Below are 23,532 nucleotides of genomic sequence, written 5' to 3'. Positions count from 1 at the left end.
CTGGGTCCTGACTCAGGAGCGTCCCATCCAGCCTGCGAAGGGCCGGGGAATGCTCCGAACCTGAGGCCGGAGTGGGGCGCTGGGGGATTCTGTGTCCCTTCTGTGCTCTCCTCCCTGATCCCCTCTGTCCCCTTCCCCACCCTCTCTCCGGAGCAGATCCCGGCCCATCTAGCTGTCCGTCTGTCTGTCCTCAGGCCTCTCCCCACCACTCCGCGCTCCCAGACTGGTTTGTTAGGGCCTGAAAATGAAGATGTTTCCCCTCAGATGAGCACATTTGCAGAAGGTGTGTCCGAGATCCCCTGGGCTGGGGTTGGGCGGTCTCTCGAGAAAGTTGTCCCCCCACCACCACCCCAGCGGGCCATCCTCACCCAGCCCTTCTTCCCCCTCTCCCTCCAGCGCCCCCACCCCACTCTGCTTACTTATTGGAGGAGTAATAAATATTGGGCCGACAGGCCCTTCTCACAGTTACAAAGCCTACCTGTAAGCGAGCTCAATAATTAGCAGTCCTGAAGATGATATATGACTTTCATTACCCTCTGGGACTGGAGACTAAATGAGGACAGAGCTAATTGCCGTGCAAAGCAGTTTGGCATGAATGAGAAAAATGCAGGCCCTGTCTCCTGCCAAAAAAAGGGCCCTATTGCCGCTCTGATCTCAAGGCTGGTTTCTGCCGCAGGAGTTCACTCGGTGTTCATAAATCATGGGCTGCTTACAGCTGGGGCTGCCCTGAGTCGTCAGCGGGCTGTGTGCTGAGTGACAGGTCCCAGCCGACTGCATGAGAGCTGCAGCTCGCTCCTTTCTTCTCCTCCTCCTCGTCCTCTTCCTCCTCCTTTTGGCACTGACCAGAAAATTAAACCCAGACTCCTCAGAGAGGGGAGGCCGCGTGGGGGTGGCAGCTGTTGACTCGGTTGGGTTCTGGATGCCCATGCCCAGCTGCTCACGCCCTGCACACTGCCTCTCCCTCCTCCAAACACGCCCTGGGCCCCCACCCCACCTCCAGGCTGGGGGAGGAGGGCTCTCTCCATCCTCAGGGGGAGGCAGGCCCCTCCTGGAATGCTCCAGACTCAGCTTTTGTCCTTGGTTTGTCATCCAGACAAATGTGGCCTCTCTTCTGGCCACATGTCTCCTTCTCCCCTCACCACCCTTTCAGGAAACGTTCCCCTTCCCTTAAAGGGGAAGGACTGACACCAGCCACATGTGTGTCTGCAGCTGACAGATGTGCACAAGCCATGGAGGGCGGGGCTCACTGTGATGGACGGGCTGTGACAGCGGGGGGGAGAGGGGGGACACCTCCTAAGAACATTTTCAGCCCTGCCCCTCAGCCCTGCCCCCGGCCTCTCCTCAAGGAGCCCAGCTTTCTGAGGGTCCCAGGTGGGAAATTCCCTGACCACGCAGAGCCAGAGCCCCATCCCTGTCCCCTTCCGCTCACTCTTCCCGGCTGGGAGCAAAGTTCCCTCCCTCGTGGGCAGACACCAATCTCACCCTCAGAGTTGAGCTTCCTGGCTTTTCTAAGGGCAGTCATAATAATTAATTCTTAGTGTGGCCAAATTATATTTGACACTTAATTTAAAACTCAAGGTTCCATAATGCAAAGTCGTCTCCTGGTAATAAGGGTGACATGCACAATGAGTGTGTGTGTGACGTGACAGCCAGGGTTGGAGGGGCGGTCCATAACTCCCAAAGAGGGAAGGAGCTGACTTTTATTGAACAGCTACTTTACATCCACGGATTTCCTGGATTTCTTGCTTTCTTGCTCATTATCCCGTTATTTTCTCACTTCCTTCCCAACAAGCCCATGAGGCAAGTGCTAGCTCTTGCCTCCTTTGTGCAGATGAGGAGATGGAGACCCAGTGAGGTTAATTCACCCAAGGTCATACTGTTAGGGAAGAAACCAAGCTGGTGTTCACGATCTTAGGAGCCTCCTGCTTCTTTGTGTTGTTCAGTTCCTCCTTTAAGGATGGAGGCAGGGGTTCCCCAAACTAGAAGCCCTGCCTGCTTTACGAGGAGGGTGAGAGTAAGGGCCGCACTTCAGCTGCGGATTGCAGAATGCCTGGCTACGGCAGCTTAAACCAGTAGAGGTTATTTGTCTCACATAACAGAAGGCCAGAGTCAGGTCACCCAGGACTGGTGCGGCCAACAATGACTTCGAGAATCCAAACCCGGTCTTTGGTCTTTGGTCTACTCCATCATCCTTGCCTTCTAGCTTCTTGCATTCTGGTGACCAAGTGGCTGCTGTCCTACCAAGCATCATATCTCAGTCCAGGGAGGGAAAAGAGGTCAGGGAGAAGGGTGAGAAGGAATTCTCCAGCCAAGCCTTTGTCTTGTTATTTGGGAAGAGGAGCCTTCCCCAGCAGACCTCCCTTTGCCTCTCATTTACTGGAACTGGATCCCATACCAGTTCCCCCATCTAGACCAATCATAAGCCAGGGGGGATCCCTGGGTGGCGCAGCGGTTTGGCGCCTGCCTTTGGCCCAGGGCGCGATCCTGGAGACCCGGGATCGAATCCCACGTCGGGCTCCCGGTGCATGGAGCCTGCTTCTCCCTCTGCCTGTGTCTCTGCCTCTCTCTCTCTCTCTCTGTGTGACTATCATAAATAAATAAAAATTAAAAAAAAATCATAAGCCAGGGGAATGAGTTGCCATCGTTCATTTAAACCAATCATGATTCATCTCCTGGGGCTGGTGAGGTCCCAGGGTCCCAGCTGCCCAAAGATCAAGACCATCCAGCTGCTAGTTACAAAAATCCTACTGTTAACAGGGAAGGAGGGGGATGGCTGTTGAGTATCCAATGGACAGCATGTCACACCTAGTCCTTACCCTTGGCCACCTCTTGTTCTCATGGAAGAAACCTAGGGCCCAGCTAGAGAAAGACTGATTTTCTGGAAATGTGCACAGACAGCTTTGGGGAGTTTTGGAAATTTGATTCCCTACCATCTTCCCCTCGGTTTTGTCCACCCAAGCTCCCTAGTGGTAAGAGTTTGTGTTTTGGCCTTTGGACCTAGGTCTGTGATCTATATGTGTGCATGGGGAGGGGTGACACCATGGCCACTTTCCTGTGCGTGAGCCCCAGAGCCAGCTGCGGAGTCGGCTTAGGGCAGACACTTTAATGACTGAGTCAAGTGAGGGGTTGCTCCCCCAGGAAGGTTAAGATCCGCATGCCGGAGACCCTGTCGTCTTACTGATGAAGTTAACACTCCTGCTTTGTAAAATCATTGACAGTCAAGTTGATTTTGAAATAGTCAAGCTATTATGAAAGGAGTGTTCTTGTCCCCCCTCCACCTGGAGCTGGGGTAAGGACTGAGCATTCCCTCCCCACCAAGTCTATAGCACCCATGGGAAAGTTCTCATCACTGTCTCCACCTGGGTGCAGATTCACTTGTTGGGGAGGCATCCGTCCAGAAACAGAGTGGAGACAGGTGGCACACTCGAAAGGAGTCGTTGGGCTGGGGGATCGGGTGGGGCTACACAGCAACAGTTAACCAGCTCACTGTCCAGCCTACAGGACTCCACAGGCCTTTTCTGGGCTCCAGTCTGCCTCTCTCACTCCCATATTTCTTATATGGCCCAAAACTTTCTCAAGAGGCTCCTCCGTGCAGATAGGAAGGATGAGGGGAGGTTTCTGAGTGCTATGGCCCCATTTCAGGCTCCAGGTGCAAACGAGGTCACATCTCTCTTTCCTCAAGATCCCAATGGCTTCTCATATCCTTGAGAATGAAACTCAAACTCTTTACCTTGACCCACAAGTAGGGTGACCTATTATCCCCGACATTATTATTAGTAGCACCCTTTTCAGTCCCAAATGTGTACTAGTCTGGATGATGAATTATGTGGCCACCTTATCAAGCAGTAGGCTCTGCATGTTCCCAGCCCTGCCTCTGCCCCCAGGCTCCTCTTCTCTGCTCGCTCCAGCTCACATGCCTCACTCTAGCCAGGCAGAGCCATTCTTTTTCTTCTTTTCTTTTCTTTTTTCTTTTTTTTTTTTTTTTTAAGTAGGCTCCATGCCCAGCATGGACCTCAGTTTGGGGCTTGAACTCAAGACCCTGAGATCAAGATCTGAGCTGAGATCAAGAGTAGGACACTTAACCAGCTGAGCCACCTAGGTGCCCCAGACAAAACCATTCTTTGAAGGGACCTAGCTCTTGGCTGCCTCAGGACCCTTGTACCCTCATTACCCCACCTCAGCTCTCAAGTCTCATTTCAATGTTTCTTTTTCAAAGAGGTTTCCTTTATCTATTCCCTATGAACCTTAGTTCTATCATACAAATGGTGTTATTCTCCTTTATCGCCAGAATCATCAATTTGATGATTAAATAAATCATCAATTCATTTAATACGTTTCCTCCATTGTATCATAAGCAGTCACCCCTGTAGCTCCAAAACCTAGCAGAGGCTGTTGCCCCATAACAGTCGAATGAGTGAATGATGAATACATGATGTTTCTCCCAAATGCATATATACACTCCCAAGATAACAAAGTCACTATAGTCATCTGCAAGGAGATGTGTTCTAGCACAATTTGAGCTTCCCAGCAACATATCACATCTTTCTGAGCAGCCCATCACAGTAGGTCAAACAAAGGCTGTTATAGAATGAGAGACACTGCCCCGTAAGGCCTTCCCTGCACCTGGTTCTCATCTTACTCCAGGAAGGACATCAGCCAATTTGCCTCCAAAACCACATCACCATATACAATGTCATAGTGAACATATACACATCCCTTTATGAACCTGTGAGAACATTTACCCAGAATCTAGATTTCCCAGGTAGCTCTCAATCAATAGATTACCAGAGATATACATACTTAATATACTTAATTGGTTTAACCTCCCTTTTTTTGGTCTTCATAAGTTCTAGAATTCTTGGGCTGATTATCTATCTTGACAACTGGGGCCTTGAAACAAATTTAATTTGATAAAAAATACACACCATTCTTCTGAGTATCATGGAAAGTTTGCTATCTCTTCTAGATATAGCTTTGTGTGCTATTGTCCACCCTTGGGCAAAAGGCATCAGAATGAGCTAGATGCTAAGGAGGTGGCCTGGGCAATGTGAACCTTTGCCCAGCTCCTGGGATAGGTGGGGAGCAAGAGCAAAAAAGAAAAAGCTCTGATAAAGGCTGGCCCTCCTGAAAGTATGATGTCATTCATTCTCCTGGAAACCAATGGAAAAATCCATTGTACAGAACACTAGGTGTTTTTCTCTGAGACCTAGGTTGGGCTGATGGCAACAACCAGAGCCCTGCTAGGCCCGGAGAGATGAGCATGCAAGCTAGGAATCACAGAATGGTCAGCCTGGGGCCTGTGGGAAGGGAAAGGAGAGGGAGGGCCCTCAGATCAGCCCCTGCCAACTCAAAACAGAAAAGCCATTCTGCTCCCACCCTCTCCTCCCAATCAGAACTACATAAGGCAAATGCCTGCTTGGCTCATCTGCAGCCTGTACACAGGCCAGCCCAGACCCAATGAACTCTGGCATGAGACATCCAGAAATTTGGCAGAATGATGAAATGAGCAGCCTGGAATTTCACCTGAGCAGCAGAAGGAAGAACCCTGTCCTGGGGGGCAGCCACAGACAGCTTCCCAACTCCAGTAGAATGAATTCAGCCTTGTGGACAGACATATAGACAAATGTGTAATCAGGGATGATAGATATACAGCTATGGGTGCAGAGATACATATCCTGTCATATAAACTCACTTCTCTTCCAGCCAATCCCATAACCCACCTCAGTGTCTTCCAGAATAGTCTCCCAGTTTAATGGCACTATGCTGAAAGCAAAAGAGCACTGAGCACTTTTCACTTCCAGCCAAGATGGAGTAACAGGGATGGGATTTATTCTCCCACCTGAAATAACTAAAACATGGTACAAAATATATGAGACCACCTTTGAGACACTGAAAATGAAGCAAAAAAGATGGGAAACCAAAAGTCATAGACTTCTCCCAACGTATTGCTTTGAATGTTTCTAGGATGCAGCAAAGGGAAGAAGAATCCCAGGCAGAGCTTAGTCAAGGAGATGAATTAAGGAGATGGAGCTAAGATGATCTCTGAGGAAACCAAGGTTATCTGGCATTTGCAGGATAGATTCCTGGAGAGGAAAGAGCTGCACAGACAACCTCAGAGATGTGCAGTTCTCCCTTAAATACTCAGCAAAGTACTGGCCAGGACACGGTGTATGAGGATGCTACCCAAGCCCACTGGAAGAATGGTCAGGAAAGATTAGAGGGCCAAGAATATTTCCTGTTTCCAGCCAAACTGGAAACCCTCATTTTTCACTGGGCATTGGGTAGAGTACTTTAGAAAGGTCTTGCAAAATTAGCCCTAGGAAAACACTACTCTGGTTCCACTAACACATTTTAAAGGCAAAACCCAAAAGTATCAAACTGTTTCAAGTAACTTAATGGCAACCAGAACAAAGCTCAGAAAGATTTATAAAAATATAAAGTACTCGACAAAGTAAAATCCGAAATGTCTGGCATTCATCAAAAATTACCACCCATGTAAAGAAGTAAGAAAATGCAACTCATAAAGGGGAGAAAAATCAATCAATAAAAACCCAGAACTGACACAGACATTACAATTAGTGGACAAGAACATTAAAGCAGTCATTGTAACCGTATCCATATTTCCAAAAGCTGGAGGAGACAGCAAACATGTTAAGTAGAGAAATGGAAGATACAAAAAAGACCCATATCAACTTCTAGAAAAGTAAAATTCACCACCTCATCAGATAACTGTAGGATACCTCAAGCAACCTCATATATAATTATACAATTATATTGTATTATATTATATTATATTATATTAGCACACACACATGCACAGTGTGAATCCCCAAAGGAAAAGAGAAACAAAGAGGAAATAATGGCCACAATTTTTTAGCAAACTACTACTAAAGCTCACTCAAGAAGAAATAGATATCCTGAAAATTCCTATATCTCTTATAGAAATCAAATTGACAGTCATAAACCTTCCTCGTCTCAGATGATTTTACTGGTAAATTCTGTCAAACATTTAAGTTAGAAATAACATCAACGCTACACACTCTTCCAGAAAGTTGAAGAGGATAGAATACTCCTGAACTCATTCTATGAGGCTCACATTACTTTACCAAAACTAGACATGCTACTAAAAAACTGTTAACCCATATCCTTTGATATAAAAATTCTGAAAAAAAAAAAAAATCTGAACAACATTTTAGTAAATTGACCCTAACAATATGTAAAAAAATACATTTTGACCAGGTGAGTTTATCCCAGGGATCCAAGATGGATTTAATATCCAAAACTCAGGCAGCCCGGGTGGCTCAGTGGTTTCGCGCCGCCTTCCGCCCAGGGCGTCATCCTGGAGACCCGGGATCGAGTCCCACGTCGGGCTCCCTGCATGGAGCCTGCTCCTCCCTCTGCCTGTGTCTCTGCCTCTCTCCTCTCTCTCTCTCTCTCTCTTTCTCTCTCTCTCTCTCTCCATCTCTCATGAGTAAGTAAATAAAATCTTTAAAATAATAATAATAATATCCAAAACTCCATTAATCCGATATACCAGGGATCCCTGGGTGGCGCAGCGGTTTGGCGCCTGCCTTTGGCCCAGGGCGCGATCCTGGAGACCCGGGATCGAATCCCAAGTCGGGCTCCCGGTGCATGGAGCCTGTTTCTCCCTCTGCCTGTGTCTCTGCCTCTCTCTCTCTCTGTGTATGTGACTATCATAAATAAATAAAATTTTTTTAAAAATATGATATACCATATTAATAGAATGAAGGTGATAAAAGCCAATTGATTATCTCACTCAATACAAGAACAGGAACTTGACAAAATCCAGCACCCATGCATGATGGAAATTCTCAGAAACTAGAAATAGAAGGAAATATCCTTGACCTGATAAAGGGCACTACAGAAAGTTATAAGATGAACAATGTCTGAGGATCTAATGTAAAACATGGTGACTATGGTTGATAACACTGTATTGCATAACTGACATTTGCTAACAGCTTAGAGATTGAACCCTTACCCAAAAAAAAAAAAAAAAAAAAAAAAAAAAAGAATGCATGAAGTGATGGATGTCAATTAACTACATGGAGGGGTGGGTACTCCTTCCACAGTGTATATGTGTATCAGATTGCTGTGATGTCCACTTTAAATATTTTACAATTTGGGGGGCACCTGGGTGGCTCAGTTGGTTAAAGCATCAGACTCTTGGTTTCAGCTCTTGTTATGATTTCCAGGTTGTGGGATTGAGCCTGCATAGGGCTCCTTGCTCAGTGCGGAGTCTGCTTATCTCTCTCCCTCTGCTCCCCACCCCCAAGCTCACACTCTCTTTCATACACACACACACACACACACACACACACACACAAAAACACACTCTCTCTCTCTCTCTCCTCCTCTCTCACATATACACACACTCTCTAAAATAAATAAATAAATAAATAAATAAATAAATAAATAAATAATCTTTTAAATAAATAAATCAATATCTTACAATTTTGTCAATTATACCTCAATAAAGGGGATCCCTGGGTGGCGCAGCGGTTTAGCGCCTGCCTTTGGCCCAGGGCGCAGTCCTGGAAACCCGGGATCGAATCCCACGTCGGGCTCCCGGTGCATGGAGCCTGCTTCTCCCTCTGCCTATGTCTCTGCCTCTCTCTCTCTCTGTGTGACTATCATAAATAAATAAATAAAAAATTAAAAAAAAAAGAAAAAGAAAAATTCACTGACTGAAAAAGTGGCAGGATCCCTGGAAGGAAGAATTAAAAAAAAAATTATACCTCAATAAAGCCTTAAATGTTTCTAAAAATCATATAATACCATCAAAACTATGAACTTTTTAGGGATAAATCTGACAAAAGATGTGTAAGACTTATGTACTGAAAACTACAAACTGTTACTGAAAGAAAATAAAGAAGACCTAAATAAGTGGAGAGATATACCAGGTTCAGAGGTCAGGAGACAGGAGGTCACTTCTCCCCAAATTCATGTACAGTATCAAAGCAATCCTAATCAAAATCTCAGCGAGCTCTTGGCAGAAACTGACAAATTTTAAGCTGATTCTAAAATTCATATGGAAATACAAAAAAAATGTATAATAGCCAAAACAACTTTGAAAAGGAACAAAGGAAGAAGTCTAGCACTACTTGATCTCAGGACCTGTTAGAAAACTGCAGTTAGCAAGATAGTATGGAACTGGCATCAAGACAGACAAACAGATAATGGAACAGAAAGACCCACACATATGTGGACAATAAATTTTCAACAAAGATGCAAAGCCAATTCAGTGAAGAAAGCTAGTCTTTTCAACAAATGGTGCTGAAACAATTGGACATGTGCATGTAAAAACAGAAAAAGTAATTCAAGCTATACCTCATACTATATACAAAGTGTTAGATCAAAATGGATCATAGACTTATCATGTAAAACCTAAAACTGGAAATTTCTAGAAATCTTTGTACCTTGAGTCAAGCAAAAATTTCTTAGGTATGACATCAAACACAGGATACATACAGGGAAAAAATAGTAAATTGGACTTGATCAAAATTAAAGTTTTCTATGCTTCAAAAGACAATGCTAAAAGAATGAAAAGACAAGTCATACATTCGGAGGAATTTGTACAAATCACACAACTGGGAGAGGACTTACGTCTCGAAAACATGAAGAACTCTCAAAATTCAAAAATGAGAAAACAAACAACTCAATATAAAAATATTTGAGCACAATATTGAGCACAATATTTGAGCAGCCACTTTCCCAAAGAATATATATGGTAAACAATAGTCAATAGGGAAATGCAAATTAGAGCCACATTAGGATACTGCTGCACACCTACTAGAATAAACCGTTGAAATCTAAAAGACTGACCATACCAAGTGTTGGTAAGGATGGGGGAGAACTGGAAATTTCATGCACGGCTGCTAGGAGTGTAACAGGGTTCAATCACTTTGGGAAACAGTTTGACAGCCTCTTCAGAAAGTTAACATACCCCTGGCTTATCATCCACCTTGTTGCCAGATATGTGCCCAGAAGAAATGAAAGCATAGATCCGTGTGAAGACCTGTAGAAAAATGTTTTAGCAGCTTTATTTGTAAAAGCCCCAAACTGGAAACAACCCAAATATCCATCCACAGATGAATAGACAAACAAGTGCTGTGTTAAAAGAACAAAATGCTAAGGAGATACGTGTACCCCCATATCCACAGCAGCATTATGCACAATAGCCAAAAGGTGGAAGCAGTCCAAGCCTCCACCAATGGATGAATGGATGAATGGATAAACAAAATGTGGTCTAAACGTGCAATGGAATATTATTCAGTCTTTAAAAGAAAGGAAATTCTGACATTTGCTACCACAAGGATGAACACTGACGACAGTGAAATAAGCCAGACATAAAAAAGACAAATATTGCACAATTCCTCTTATTGTGATCAAATTCATAGAGACAGATGGTAGAAGGGTGGCTGTCAGGAGTAGGGGCAGACGGCATAAGGGGTTATTGTTTAATGGGTACAAAATTTTACTTTGCAAGATGCCAAGACTTTTGTGGATGGGCGGTGGTGACAGCCACTCAATGATGTGAATGTACTTCACACCATTGAACTGTGTACACTTAAAAAATGGCTAAGATGGTCAATTTTATGTTATGTGTATCTAATCACAATTTAAAGTGTTTAAACTTTTTTTTTTTTTTTAATGCCAGGGAAAGAAAGATTCCTTGAAAGTATCCTAGACAGCTTCCTGGAGGAGGTGTCATTTGAGTGTGATCCAAGAAGGAGAGTAGGATTTACCTGGAGAACAGGACTTGGGCATCCCAGGCAGGGGACAGCTTGAGCAAAAGCAGGGAGGCCAGGACGGGCTGCAGGGTGTGGGGTCAGAGAGGCGGCAGCAGGGCATCTGGAGCTGGGGTGGGGGGAGACGAGGCTGAAAAGTAGACTGCACCCACCCCACAGGGGCCTCTGGGCCTCTGTCAGAGAAGAGACATTTATAAACATCAGCCGTGAGGGAGCCAGACCCACGGTGCCATGGCTCCATCAAGACAGCCATTCGGGAAGGGAAAGACTTGGGATCGGCTCTGGACAGTCGTGGAAAAATAAACATGTCCCTGGACATTCAGGAAACGCTCGGCAAGGCTGTGTCCAGGCGGGGCTGTTTGCTTATTTGTGACTTTCCTGCTTTCCATCACCCTGTCAGCAGCCACCCTGCCCCAATCCTGACCCTGACACCTGGCCCGGCCTGGCCTCAGTCATTGGCTTCAGAAGATAACTGGCCCCCAGGAGGGGAAGGCAGGCAGGCCAGAGGGGCGGCACACACGGGGTTGGCGGGTAAGTGTGCGTGTCAGAGTCTATTTGCACACAAGCGGGTCTGGAAGCATTGTGAATAGCAAAAGATGTGTGTGCGCGTGTGTTTGCACGCATGTGCATGAGTGGATCTGTGTGTACATGTGAAGGCTGATACATGTCAGTGTGTGTATGTGTGTGTGTGTGCGCACATGCATGTGTGTAGGTGAGCAGTGGGGGCCTGGATGAGGCAGTACAGACCCAGCCCCAGAGGGACTGGGTTCAAATCCAAACTCAGGCAAGTTACTTAGCTTCTCCAAGCCTCGGTTTTTATACCAGTTAAATGGAAAAATAACATTACCCATCCCATAGGTTGTGGAAGGACTCAGATGAACTGGTGGACAGAAAGCACTTGATGAAACGGTGCTGGTACAGAGTAAGCGCCTGACAAGTGCTAGCAGTGATTATTCATAAGGGCACCTGTGTGTGTGTGTGTGTGTGTGTGCGCACAAGTGTGTGTCTGCATGGGTTCCGAGGGTGGAAAGGTGAGCAGCTTTGCAGTCGATGAGCATCAATGCACTCAAGGGGGGAAGAGCAGCCATGAGCAGCCAGGTGCCCGCCCCCGGCGCTTCCCCAGCCTGGCACCCAGCCCCTAGGAACCTGGGCCCAGCCTCCGCGGGGGGGGAGGGGGGGGCGGGGGCGGGGGGGCGGGGGCAAGCAAGGCCTTTGGGCAGCTTCCTTCTCCGCAGCCCTGGCTTTGCCGAGAGGCCCTACTCAAGGCGGCCGCTTCCTGCCTTGGGCTGCTCAAGCCTCCTCTTCTCTTGCCATTTCCTCAGGCTGGAGGATCACGGGTACTTTCTTCTATCAAAGGCCACTGACCCCAAAAAGAAATCAAGCAAGGGTCATATAAAAAAATCAACTTAATCTGGGAACTGTTTTTCCTTGAAGACAAAGGAACTCAACCCCTCTGCTTTTTAAATCAAGAACAGTAAGTGGCGCCAATTCTAGAAAAAAAAAAAAAAGTCCTCAATTTCATACTATGTGAAATTGCTTTATAAAGGATAAAGCACTTTACAGATGTGAGGAAGTCTTCTGAGAGGCACAGCACACCCCCTAGGCAGGGGAGGGCCTAGGAAGGGGGAAGAGAAAGACCAAAAAGAAACCTATGGTTTGGAGCTGAGCAGTTCACCCAGAATGTGAACCTCTCAAGTCCAGCCTCCTGTGTTCATGCTGGCTAACCACTGCCCTCTGTTCCTGAACTGCTAGAACTCTCAACCCTTCAGAGGCTAAACCCCAATAGGGGGCTTTGGAATCAGCCTGGCCTGTTACCAGCAGGGCCCACTATGTTAAACATTGTGTCCCTGGAATTGTACAATCCAGGGACTCACTTTCCAGCTATGGGAATTGGGCTGTAGTGGGATATAGGGTCACCCTCAAAAGGATATGCCTATGTCCTATCCCGACCTGCAAGTAAGTTACCTTCTATGGCAAAAGGTGTGAGTAAGCAGAGGATCTCCGGAGGAGCTTGTCCTGTATTATCTAGGTGGATCCTAAATTCGATGACAAGTGTCCTCAGAGAGGCAGAGGGAGATCTGAGAGAGACAAGAGAAGACACGGACGCAGCCGTGAGGCAAAGACGAAGACCAAGATTGTCAGGAGAACAGTAAGAGTTCCTTCCTCCTAGACTTTTTTTTTTTTTTTCCTCCTAGACTTTTTTGAGGATTAAGTAATGAAAAGAGCATGCAGTTAGTTGTAGAACTCAGGATCCTGCTTTAAGATTTGGGCTGACAGGGGATCCCTGGATGGCTCTGCCGTTTAGCGCCTGCCTTTGGCCCAGGGCGTGATCCTGGAGTCCTGGGATTGAGTCCCGCGTTGGGCTCCTGGCCTGGAGCCTGCTTGTCCCTCTGCCTGTGTCTCTGCTTCTCACTCTCTACCTATCATAAATAAAATTTTAAAATCTTTTTTTTTTTTTTTTTTACATTTTTTAAATTTATTTATGATAGTCACAGAGAGAGAGAGAGAGGCAGAGACATAGGCAGAGGGAGAAGCAGGCTCCATGCACCGGGAGCCCGATGTGGGATTCGATCCCGGGTCTCCAGGATCGCGCCCTGGGCCAAAGGCAGGCGCCAAACCGCTGCGCCACCCAGGGATCCCCCAAATTTTAAAATCTTAAAAAAAAAAATATTTGGCTGACAACATGAACAGTTGTGTCCCAAACACTCATTGCCAGGGACGCATGGTGAGTAAGACTCGGGATCAGTGTTGTAGGGAGAATTTTTAGTTTCTTTCTTTCTTTTCTTAAAGATTTTATTTATTTATTCATGAGAGAGACAGAGAGAGAGAGGGGCAGAGACACAGGCAGAGGGAGAAGCAGGCTCCATGCAGGAAGCCCGACGTGGGACTCCATCCTGGGACTCCAGTATCACACCCCAGGCTGCAGGCGGCGCTAAACCGCTGTGCTACCGGGGCTGCCCGAATTTTGTTTCTTGTCTGCTTTGGAGGCCCCAAAGCCTGGTCCTCTGCCTTCCTCACCTCCTGACTCCGAGCAATAGTCTAGAGCTACCCAGTTTCCATATCTCTCACTGTCCCCCAATATCTAGTCTCTCCCTTCTTCCTTTTAGTAGCAGCCACTACCGAGCATCAGCTGAAGATGCGGCTCTCCAACTAGAGACTTCATTTCCCAGACTCCCTTGCAGCTGGGCGTGGTCCTCTAAGCCCCAACCAATGGGATGTGAGAGGAAGTGATGTGTGTCCTGAGAAGGGAGCGGCTCGCCCTCCCGTTTCCCCGCCCCTTCCGGGAATCTCGCAGGAGGACCCGGAGTCTCCTTCCGCCGGGCGGGTGAGGACAGCAGCCTGGGGGTGCGCTGTTGGACGCTGGAGCCTTTAGCCACGTGGGCCTATTTACGTTAACTAAAATCAAATAAGATTAAAAACTGGGTTCCTCACTCACTCTGGCCACCTTCACGTGCTCAGCCGACACACGTGGCCGGGGGCTACACTGAGCAAGCTCTCGTCATCACCAGAAGCTCCGCTGGGCAGCACTGCCCTGGAGGATGCGGAGCCACAAGACAGAAGGAACCCGGGTCCTTGGACCACTTTGAGGAGCAGAGCCACCCTGCAGCCTCCCTTCCCCAACTGCCCATCACCTTGTATTTTTACAAGAAATAAACCATCTTTGTTTGCCAATGTGGCCAAACAAATATCCTAATAAATACTTTTTTTAAAAAATCATTTAGGGGCACTTGGGTGGCTCAGTGGGCTAAGCCTCCAACTCTTGATTTCGGCTCAGGTCATGATCTCAGGCTTGTGGCATTAAGTCCTGAGTTGGGTTCCATGCTCAGTTGAGAGTCTGCCTGAGATTCTCTCTCCCATCCCCACCCCACCACTTGTGCTCTCCCTTTGTCTCTCAGACAAGTAAATAAATAAATCTGTTTTTTTAAATGTATTTATTTGAGAGAGTGGGAGAGAAATGGAGAGAGAGCACAAGCGAGGAGGAGGGGCAGAGGGAGAAGCAGATTCCCCACTGAGCAGGGAGTCTGACTTCGGGCGGATCCCAGGTCTGTGGGATCCCGACCCCAGCTAAAGGCAGACACTCAAACGACTGAGCCACCCAGGCACCCCTAAATAAATCTTTTTTTTTAATCATTTAAGTTACCAGAGACAGCTTTTATTGTTTGCAACTAATAATGTTGACTGTTAGAAAAACAAGTAAAACAAGAAAGGAAGAAAGGGGAGTTGCTGTTGTGGTCTGGGGGAGCAGGGAGGGCTTTCTCAGGGGAAATGCTATTTATGCCAAGTCCACTGCTACTTGCTCTGTCCACAGCAATGAAACTGGGTCTAGCTTTTTGGGTCATACAGTGCCCAGGCCAAAGTGTGAGAGAGAATGGCCCTCCCCCCAGATGGACCTAGATTTATTCAGCCACAGAAAATGGCAGATCCCAGTTCTGAGGCAGAAAATGTGTAAGATGAGCCATGTTATACCCGTTAGCAAGGACACTCCAAAGACCACGAGGGTAGTGTCAAAAGGACTCCGGAGCCACCTGAAGTGCCCCCCTTGAACAAAGATGGGACAAGTAAGGCATTAATAATAAACCTAACTGCAATGGGCTTGAAATGCATCAATATGTTTACATCTATAAGTTCATAATGATACTAAAAGCAAACAAACCCAGGAAGATAATAGGAAACTAACTTGTTCTTTTGAAGACTCATAAATAAAAGGACAAACCCAGACTTTATGCTCTTTTTCTTCTATCAACTATACTCAGTAACCAAATGGTAGGTGAAGAGAACTTTCTCTTTGCTAGCAAAGGAAGAAGGAATGATAGTTTTTGCAGCCCCTTGTGAATTTATGGATCTAGGTATTGAGTATCATAAAGAGACGACCAGACATTATGTGTCTCCTGTTGGACGAATATGCCACCACAGAGTAGCCTTGCCAAAAACAGAAGAAAAAAAAAAAAACTAAAACAAAACAAACAAAACCCCTAAATCTGATCAAACCTCTAGATCCAACTTCCAATTTATAGGACATTTAGAGTCCAGAGGAGGTTTGCAATACACACTTAGAAAATTCAGAGTATGAGAAACTCTTCTGAACAACATTCTAGTTTCCTCAACAAATCAACTTCAGGGAAAAAATTTAAAAACAGACAAGGCCCTTTGGGATTGAAAAAGACTTAATCAACTAACCACAATTGTGCAGACCTTATTTAGATCCTGACTCTGACAACCTAGATTTTTTTTTTTTAAGTATGACATTAATGAGATATTTGGAAATTCAGATAATGACCAGATATTTGATGATCTTAAGGAGTTACTATTCTTCTAGGTGTAATAATGGTATTATCAGAGGAATGATGTGATGTGCGGGATTTCCTTCAATATAATCTGCAAAGGACAGAAGTATGCGGGAAGGTGGATGGAAGGAAATGGCCATGCACTGATAATTGTTGGGGTTCCTTGTACTCTTCTCTTTCTGTTGGATATGAAAATTCCTGTTTGACATCTTCATAAAGACCCCTTTGGTATCTTTATCTGTTTGAGATTTTCTAAAAATAGAAATATTCTTCAATAATTCACCACACATACAATCCCAAGGCACAAACTAAGATGATGGGCCTAAGGAAGAATTTGGTTTTGGCTGCCTTCTCCACCCCACCCACAGCCACCTCCCTTTCCACCAGCCCACCCACTGGTCCCAAGCCCACAATCCCAAGCAATTTTATCTCAGGGACCCCAATAACCTTCCCTGCCACTGGGTCCCTTTGTTGTAGTGTAAGGAACTGCTTCATCGAAATACAGTTCACACATCATACAATTCACCCATTTAAAATGTACAGCTCGGTGGGTTTTGGTGTAGTCACAGAACTGTGCGACCATCACCACAGTCAATGTCAGCACATTGCCACTGGGTCCTTATCATGCTCACCTTCCAAAAGTTCTTAATACCTTCAAATCCTACACAGGAAGAAGTGGAGTCTTGTCCTTTCTCTCCCAGGAGGCATCTGCCTTTCTGCCAGTTTTCCTGCAATGATACAAGTCCCACGTATCATTTACATTACACACACGCACAGACACACACGCACACAGAGTGCCGCCTCGCTGGCCACCCCACCACAGAACGATGGTCCTCCACCCATCGAGGAACCACTCAGTATGAGCAGAGGGCTCGACAGGAACCAGTAGGTCATCCAGAGATGAAGAAGCAGGAGATGGAGAAATCCTGGCTGGGCGGAGGAGACTAGAGTGGGATCCTCGCCAGGAGGGGCTGCAGGTGCCCCTGCCCACAGGCTGGAGGCTGCTCCCCTCTACCTTCCTCCCAGGCGGGAATGTCCTGCGCCCTCAGCACCCCTTTCCTGTCCTCCCATCTCACTCCTGAGGCCTGCAAATCACGCAGGGCACTAAGCCTGGGCAGTCACACCTTTCAAAGCAGTCGTTTCCTTTATTTGAGGGCAAGAGACGTTTCCACTGTGGGCAGGCCAGCCAGGAGCCCTTTCTCCTTCCTGTCCTTCCTTCCCAAGGAATCAATCTTCTTAAACTTTATCCTCCCAGAGACCATCTGGATGAAACCATTCAGGAAACTCGGCTGGGTACTAAGCCTAGAGCTCTCATCCATCTTGCCCTGTCAGAGCCCAGCATCCTGGCCTTAAAGAATCCCTACAGCTGGGGCCACCCTGGGCCTCCTGCACTGGGGGAGCCTTGGAGTCTTCTCCAGCCCTTGCCCTACTGCTAGACCCTTGGTCTCACTCTATGTCTCCCAATTATAATATTCAGAGAAGGAGTGTGGTAGAGTGGGAAAAATCCAAATGGACCCAGGGCTGTAAGCTTTCTCTGCTGCATGACCTTGGCAAAGCGACCTGACCTCTCCAAGCCTCAGTGTCCTCACCAGTAATGGTAAAAATCAAGTCAGATAATGTCCTTTAAATTTATTCTCCTCCTCATTAATTCTGCTTGAGCCTGCTTGCTATTCCTTGGATTTGCCAACCATCCTCCCACCCCACGGCCTTTGCACTTGTTGTTCCCTATATTTGAAAGCTCTTTCTCCAGAGAGCCATATGCGTGGCCCACTGCCTATAGGTCTCAGCTCGCAATGTTGCCTTGCCAGAGAGGACTTCCTTGACCAGACTATCTGAAAGGGACAGTCCTCCCACCCAACACCTCCCTCCCTCTCTATCCTTTATCCTGCTTTAATTTTCTTCAAAGCCCATAATACTACTTAAGGCATTAGAGAGTGAAGTGTTTATTTTTTTAATTTAAATTCAATTTCCCAACATATAGTATAAAATCCAGTGCTTATCACATCACGTGGCCTCCTTAATGCCCATCGCCCAGTTAAAGACCCCTTCCCCCACTAATTAAGGCATTAAAGAGTAAAGTGTTTATTTTATTTATTTATTTATTTATTTATTTTTAGTAAAGTGTTTATTGACTACCTATCCTCCTCACGAGAATATAAGTTCAGTGAAGACAAAGACCATGAAAAAAAAAAAAAAAGACAAAGACCATGTATGTTTGTTCCCTCAACAAAACTTAACCAATGGAAGGATAAATGGTGGGTTGCAGGAACACATTGCACAGGAGTGGGACCACCATAGGGACTCAGTAAATAGGAGTTATTGTTACTAATTTGGAGGCACTGAGAGTGGCCCACAGGGGCTGGATTTCTCAGAATGGGTGGGGCTACAGAGAAGAACCCAGAGAACTCCCTGGCCTGAGGAGGACCTTGGGCTCCACCCACAGCCAGCCCTTTCCCCAGTGTCCTTAGGCGCTTGGTCCCGGGCAGGTAGGGGATTTGGAATGTCCTGAGGCAGGACACCTGTCACCCACACCTGGATGGGTGCCCAGCAATGGGGTCAATAAGAGGCTCTTCGTCCCCACAGGGAACCCAAGCATCAGAAGGGACTGGTCACCAGGACCGCATTTGTGATTGACCCCTCACCACCACCACCACTGGCCAGGTAGGGAATTAGGCCAGGCCCAGTTAGAGGAACCAGAGAACATGGTCATGAATCTATCACCCTGAGATCGGAGGATGGGCTCAGAGTTCTAGAGGAAAGAACAAATCTGTGCAGAAGGCCCAGGTCCATCACTTTAACTGTGTGACTTCAGGCAAATCGCTTAACCTCTCTGAGCCTCAGTCTCCCCCATCTGTCAGGTAGAAATAATAATATCCATCTTAAGATGCTGATAGAAGGATTGTTAAGAATAATATTAGCTAACACTTACTTTGCTCTGTGCCAGCGGTGTCACATTATCTCCTTTGATCCTCAAAACGTCCCTAATGTTAGACATCTGTATTCCTACTTTACAGAGGAAGAAACTGAGGTTCAGAGAGGGTACTGGCCAGCCCCAAACCACACAGCTAGGATGAATCAGGGCAGAGCTGGTTCAAGTGTGCTGGTTGTAAAGCCCTGCGTTCACCATCACCCACAGAAGGCACTTGAGCACCTGGCCAGGCACAAACAAATTCCCAGTCAAGGTGAACTTTCTGCTTCCCTGAGCTTCAGGTCTGGGGGCAGATGAGCCCCACTACAGGGGCTGAAGGGAAAGGGAGCCAGATGGCCCTTACCTGGCCAGGTTGAGGCTGCAGCAACAGCCCCCACCCTGGTCCCGCCAAGCACTAGCAGCCTGGGCTGGCTTTGAGCTTCCAGCAGGTTGCAAGGAGCTCCTTCCCCAACACCTCGTCTCCCCAGGAATCAGGCTGGGCTCACCCCCCCCACCCCACCCCCCCCACCCCACCCCCGCACAGAGGAAGTTCAGCTAGGTCAGGCCTGCCCCTTTCCCACAGCCCCGAAATGACCCTCCTCAGCTTTGCCCCTCACCTCGGGGCTGAGAATCTCCCAAGGTCCCCCGCCCAGGGCCTGCGGGCTTATGCTGCCATTGGTCTCGCGCCTTCTATAGGGGACAACCTAATTCACGTGTGACCCACACCAATAAATCAGGGAGGGGGAGGGGGGTGGGGACATTCATAAATCCATATCAAACAGTCCCCAAATTATGACAGATGACATGGCAGTCATAAAATTGCACAAGCAAAACTCACCAAGTCATTAATTTCATGGCTGTAGAAAATAAACAGACACATTTTTTCGCGGCCCTAATAAATTTTTAAAAACTCAAAGAATGGTCCATCTGCTTCGAATAATTTTTAATTTCCTATTCTGTCTCATTCCCATTAGCTATTCCACTGAGATATTTGCTAAATTCTTTCATTTACCTCCTCCCATCTGTATTCAATTACCCTATTCCCAAATAGAGTGAGTTTTTGTTTCTCCTAAGCGCGGGACAAAATACCCCCGCCTGTACCTTAAAGCAAATGTTATGTGTGTTTTATTATCTGTTAGACCGTATGAGTCATTCTAACTCGATTGCCTGTGTGGAAAGGTTTGGAGAGCAATCTGATTTTGATGTTTTTTGGCTTGGGTGGAAAACACCTGCCCGATTCTCAAAGCTAATCTATTAACGTGGTAAATGCTGTAGCAGATGTTCCTGAGTGAGCGAGGGGCCGCGCTGGGCTGTGACCAGGCCCCGAGTGTCGGGCACACAGTGGAAATGCTCCGAGATCAGAGGCCAGAAACGTCACTGGGGGCCCGAGCTGTCACAGAGTCACCTTTCCTGGCTGCCCGTGGGCTCTGGCCCTCCAGCCACTCCTCGTGGCCTCCCCGGGCCCTCAGCAGCCACTCGAGATAGGACATTTCAAGGTCAGCTGGCTCGCTCCCCCCGCCCTCCTGTTTTTTACATAAGGGACACCGAGGTCCAGAGAAGAGAGGCACCAAACCACACAGAATCCTGAAAAAGGACAACATCCTTTTAGGCTGACCCTAATATTCCGCAGACCCTGCAAGTGAGCTGAGACTCATTTCGTGGAGCTGAGATACCGACGGGAGGAGGATTCTGGGAGCACACCTACACCCTCCCACCCTGGGCCTTCCACCCAGGAAAACAAGATCACTGTGGGCCTTTTCAGTCTAAAACTTTTCTATTCCATCTTTCCTCACCCTGCAGGAGTTGGGCCAGGCTTGCAGGAAGTGGGGTGAGGGGCCAAGAGCAAGGCTTTGGCCTTGGATGGGTTGGTCTCAACCCTGTGTGCACATGGGAACTGCAGAGCCCAGGAACATGGATTTCCAGGCCAAGCTGCAGATCTGGCGAGGAATCGGTGTCTCCAAAGATGCACATTGGAGGATCTATGTAGCTGCACTGTGGGTGCCCACACCCCATCACCCCACATTCAATCCATGCGTGTTTGTGACTGCCTACTACGGGTATGGGCAACACTGCCTGAGAGCTTGCTCTGGCCTGGAATCATGTTCAGTAGACTCTCAAGACAGCCCACAGGTGCCAGGAACCAGACACCCCCAAGAATATCCGTAAAGTGATGATGAATGGGAGTTGGTGTGCAAGTATCCCAGTTCCGTCCCCTTTTGAAGGTGACAATTCTGAGATGTGTTCTATACCTGTGGTTCTCAACCAGGTATGATCTTGCCCCTGGGGGACACTGGCAATGTCTGGAGATATCTTGTTGAATGGTTGCTACCTGCGTCTAGTTGGTAGAGGCCAGGAGGCTGCTAAACATCCTACAATGCATGGGACAGCGCCACCCCCCCCCCCCAACCTCCAACCAATAATTATCCAGCCCAAAATATCGGTAGTGTGGAGGTTGAGAAACCCTAGTCTATATCCTCTCCCAGAGGTTCCCAATGGAACTAAGCCTCAGATGCTCACATCAATAACCTGCTCACTTAGGCCCATTCTCCCAGCTTCTTTCTCCTCCTTGGCCCACTTCCCCCGCTGTCCTATCAGCACTTCCCAGAACCACCTCTCACATAACCACTTTCACTCAAATCTTCATCTCAAGGTCTGCTTCTTGGGGACCCAACCTAAGATTATCCATTACTACAGTCATAGCAATAACCTTGGAAGATTCTCAAAGATCTGGGTTCCATTTCAGCCATCTATACTCTTACCATATATATTCAGTTCCAGTGACACACTGATGTGGTCACCTAAGGATACACGTATGAGGGCACACCAGATCATCCTGGCCAGGAGGCCTTTTGGTCCTATTCCAGTGGACCAGCTGATTGGAGCTGTGTTAACCCCGAAAAGTGACATTAGACATAAATTCAATATAATCACCTACCAGAATCTCAGCTGACTTTTTTTTTTTTTTTTTTTTTTTTTTTTTTATATTTATTTATTTATGATAGTCACAGAGAGAGAGAGAGAGAGAGGCAGAGACATAGGCAGAGGGAGAAGCAGGCTCCATGCACCGGGAGCCCGACGTGGGACTCGATCCCGGGTCTCCAGGATCGCGCCCTGGGCCAAAGGCAGGCACTAAACCGCTGCGCCACCCAGGGATCCCCTCAGCTGACTTTTTTATAGAAATGGATGAGGGGCATCTGGGTGGCTCACTTGGTTAGGCGCCAGACTCTTGATTTCAGCTCAGGTCTGCACTCAGTGGGGAGTCTGCTTCAGATTTTCTCTCTCTCCCTCTCCCTTTTCCCCTCCCCAGCTTTTTTTTTTTTTTTTTTTTTTATGATAGTCACACAGAGAGAGAGAGAGAGAGAGAGGCAGAGACATAGGCTGAGGGAGAAGCAGGCTCCATGCACCGGGAGCCCGACGTGGGATTCGATCCCGGGTCTCCAGGATTGTGCCCTGGGCCAAAGGCAGGCGCCAAACTGCTGCGCCACCCAGGGATCCCTCCCCAGCTTAAATAAATATATTTTTTTTAAAAGTGGATGAACTGATTCTAAAATTCATATGGAATTACAAGTGACCAGAACTAGCCAAAACAATATTGAAAAAGGAAAGAGTAGAAAGATTCATACTTCCTGATTTCAAAACTTGCCACAAAGCAACAGTAATCAAGATGGTAGAGTATTGATGCAAAGATAGATACACAGATGGATAAAGTAGGATTGAGAGCATATAAACACCCATATACTGTGGTCAACTAACTTTTTATTCTTAATGTAGCCTGTATGCCCTGTGTGGAGTCCAATGCAGGGCTTGAACTCACAACTTTGAGTTCAAGACCTGAGTGAGATCAAGAGTTGGACATTTAACTGACTGAGCCACCCAAGCACCCCTCCACTGACTGTCAATAAGGGTGTCAAGACCATTCAATGGAGAGTCTTCAACAGGACGGCTGGATATCCACTTGCAAAAGAATGAAGTTGACTCCTTACCTCATGGCATATACAAATATTAACTCAAGATGGATCAAAGACCTTCAGCCATCAGAAAGGATGAATACCTACCATTTACTTCAACATGGATGGAACTGGAGGGTGTTATGCTGAGTGAAATAAGTCAATCGGAGAAAGACAATCATCTTATGGTTTCACTCATATGTGGAAGATAAGAAATAGTGAAATTGACTATAAGGAAAAGGAGGGAAAGTGAGTAGGGAAAAATTAGAGAGGGAGACAAACCATGAGAGACTCCTGACTCGGGGAGATAAACAAAGGGTTGCAGAAGGGGAGGCAGCTGGGAGGATGGGGTAACTCGGTGACAGGCATTAAGGAGGGCACATGATGGGATGAGCACTGGGTGTTATATGTTGGCAAATTGAATTTTTAAAAGATTTTATTTATTTATTCATGAGAGACACACACAGAGAGAGGCAGAGACATAGGCAGAGGAGCTTGATGTGGGACTTGATCTCAGGATCCCGGCATCACGCCCTGAACCAAAGGCAGATGCTCAACTGCTGAACCACCCAGGTGTCCCAGGCAAATTGAATTTAAATAACCTATATTTTTAAAAGATGGAT

General features: G+C 47.0%; 1 long non-coding RNA gene across 4 annotated transcripts in view; it reads right to left on the bottom strand.

Annotated features, from left to right (window-relative positions):
* Positions 1-415: 415 nt before the first annotated feature.
* The window catches only part of LOC144312392 (uncharacterized), a 40,160-nt gene continuing 17,043 nt past the window's right edge, over positions 416-23,532 (bottom strand). For 2 of the 4 annotated variants that reach the window (XR_013377846.1, XR_013377847.1), the window contains 5 exons: positions 16,687-16,782; positions 12,735-12,847; positions 10,767-12,129; positions 995-10,036; positions 416-838 (listed from right to left, as the gene is read on the bottom strand). This is a non-coding gene — a long non-coding RNA (uncharacterized LOC144312392). The remainder of the gene's footprint in view (positions 839-994; positions 10,037-10,766; positions 12,130-12,734; positions 12,848-16,686; positions 16,783-23,532) is intronic. The other 2 variants (XR_013377849.1, XR_013377848.1) reach the window with 2 other exon arrangements.

The sequence above is a fragment of the Canis aureus genome, chromosome 4 (genome assembly GCF_053574225.1).
Source record: "Canis aureus isolate CA01 chromosome 4, VMU_Caureus_v.1.0, whole genome shotgun sequence".
Taxonomy (NCBI): domain Eukaryota; kingdom Metazoa; phylum Chordata; class Mammalia; order Carnivora; family Canidae; genus Canis; species Canis aureus.
Note: the sequence above shows the minus strand (reverse complement) of the source record. Positions and strands in the feature narration are given on the sequence as shown.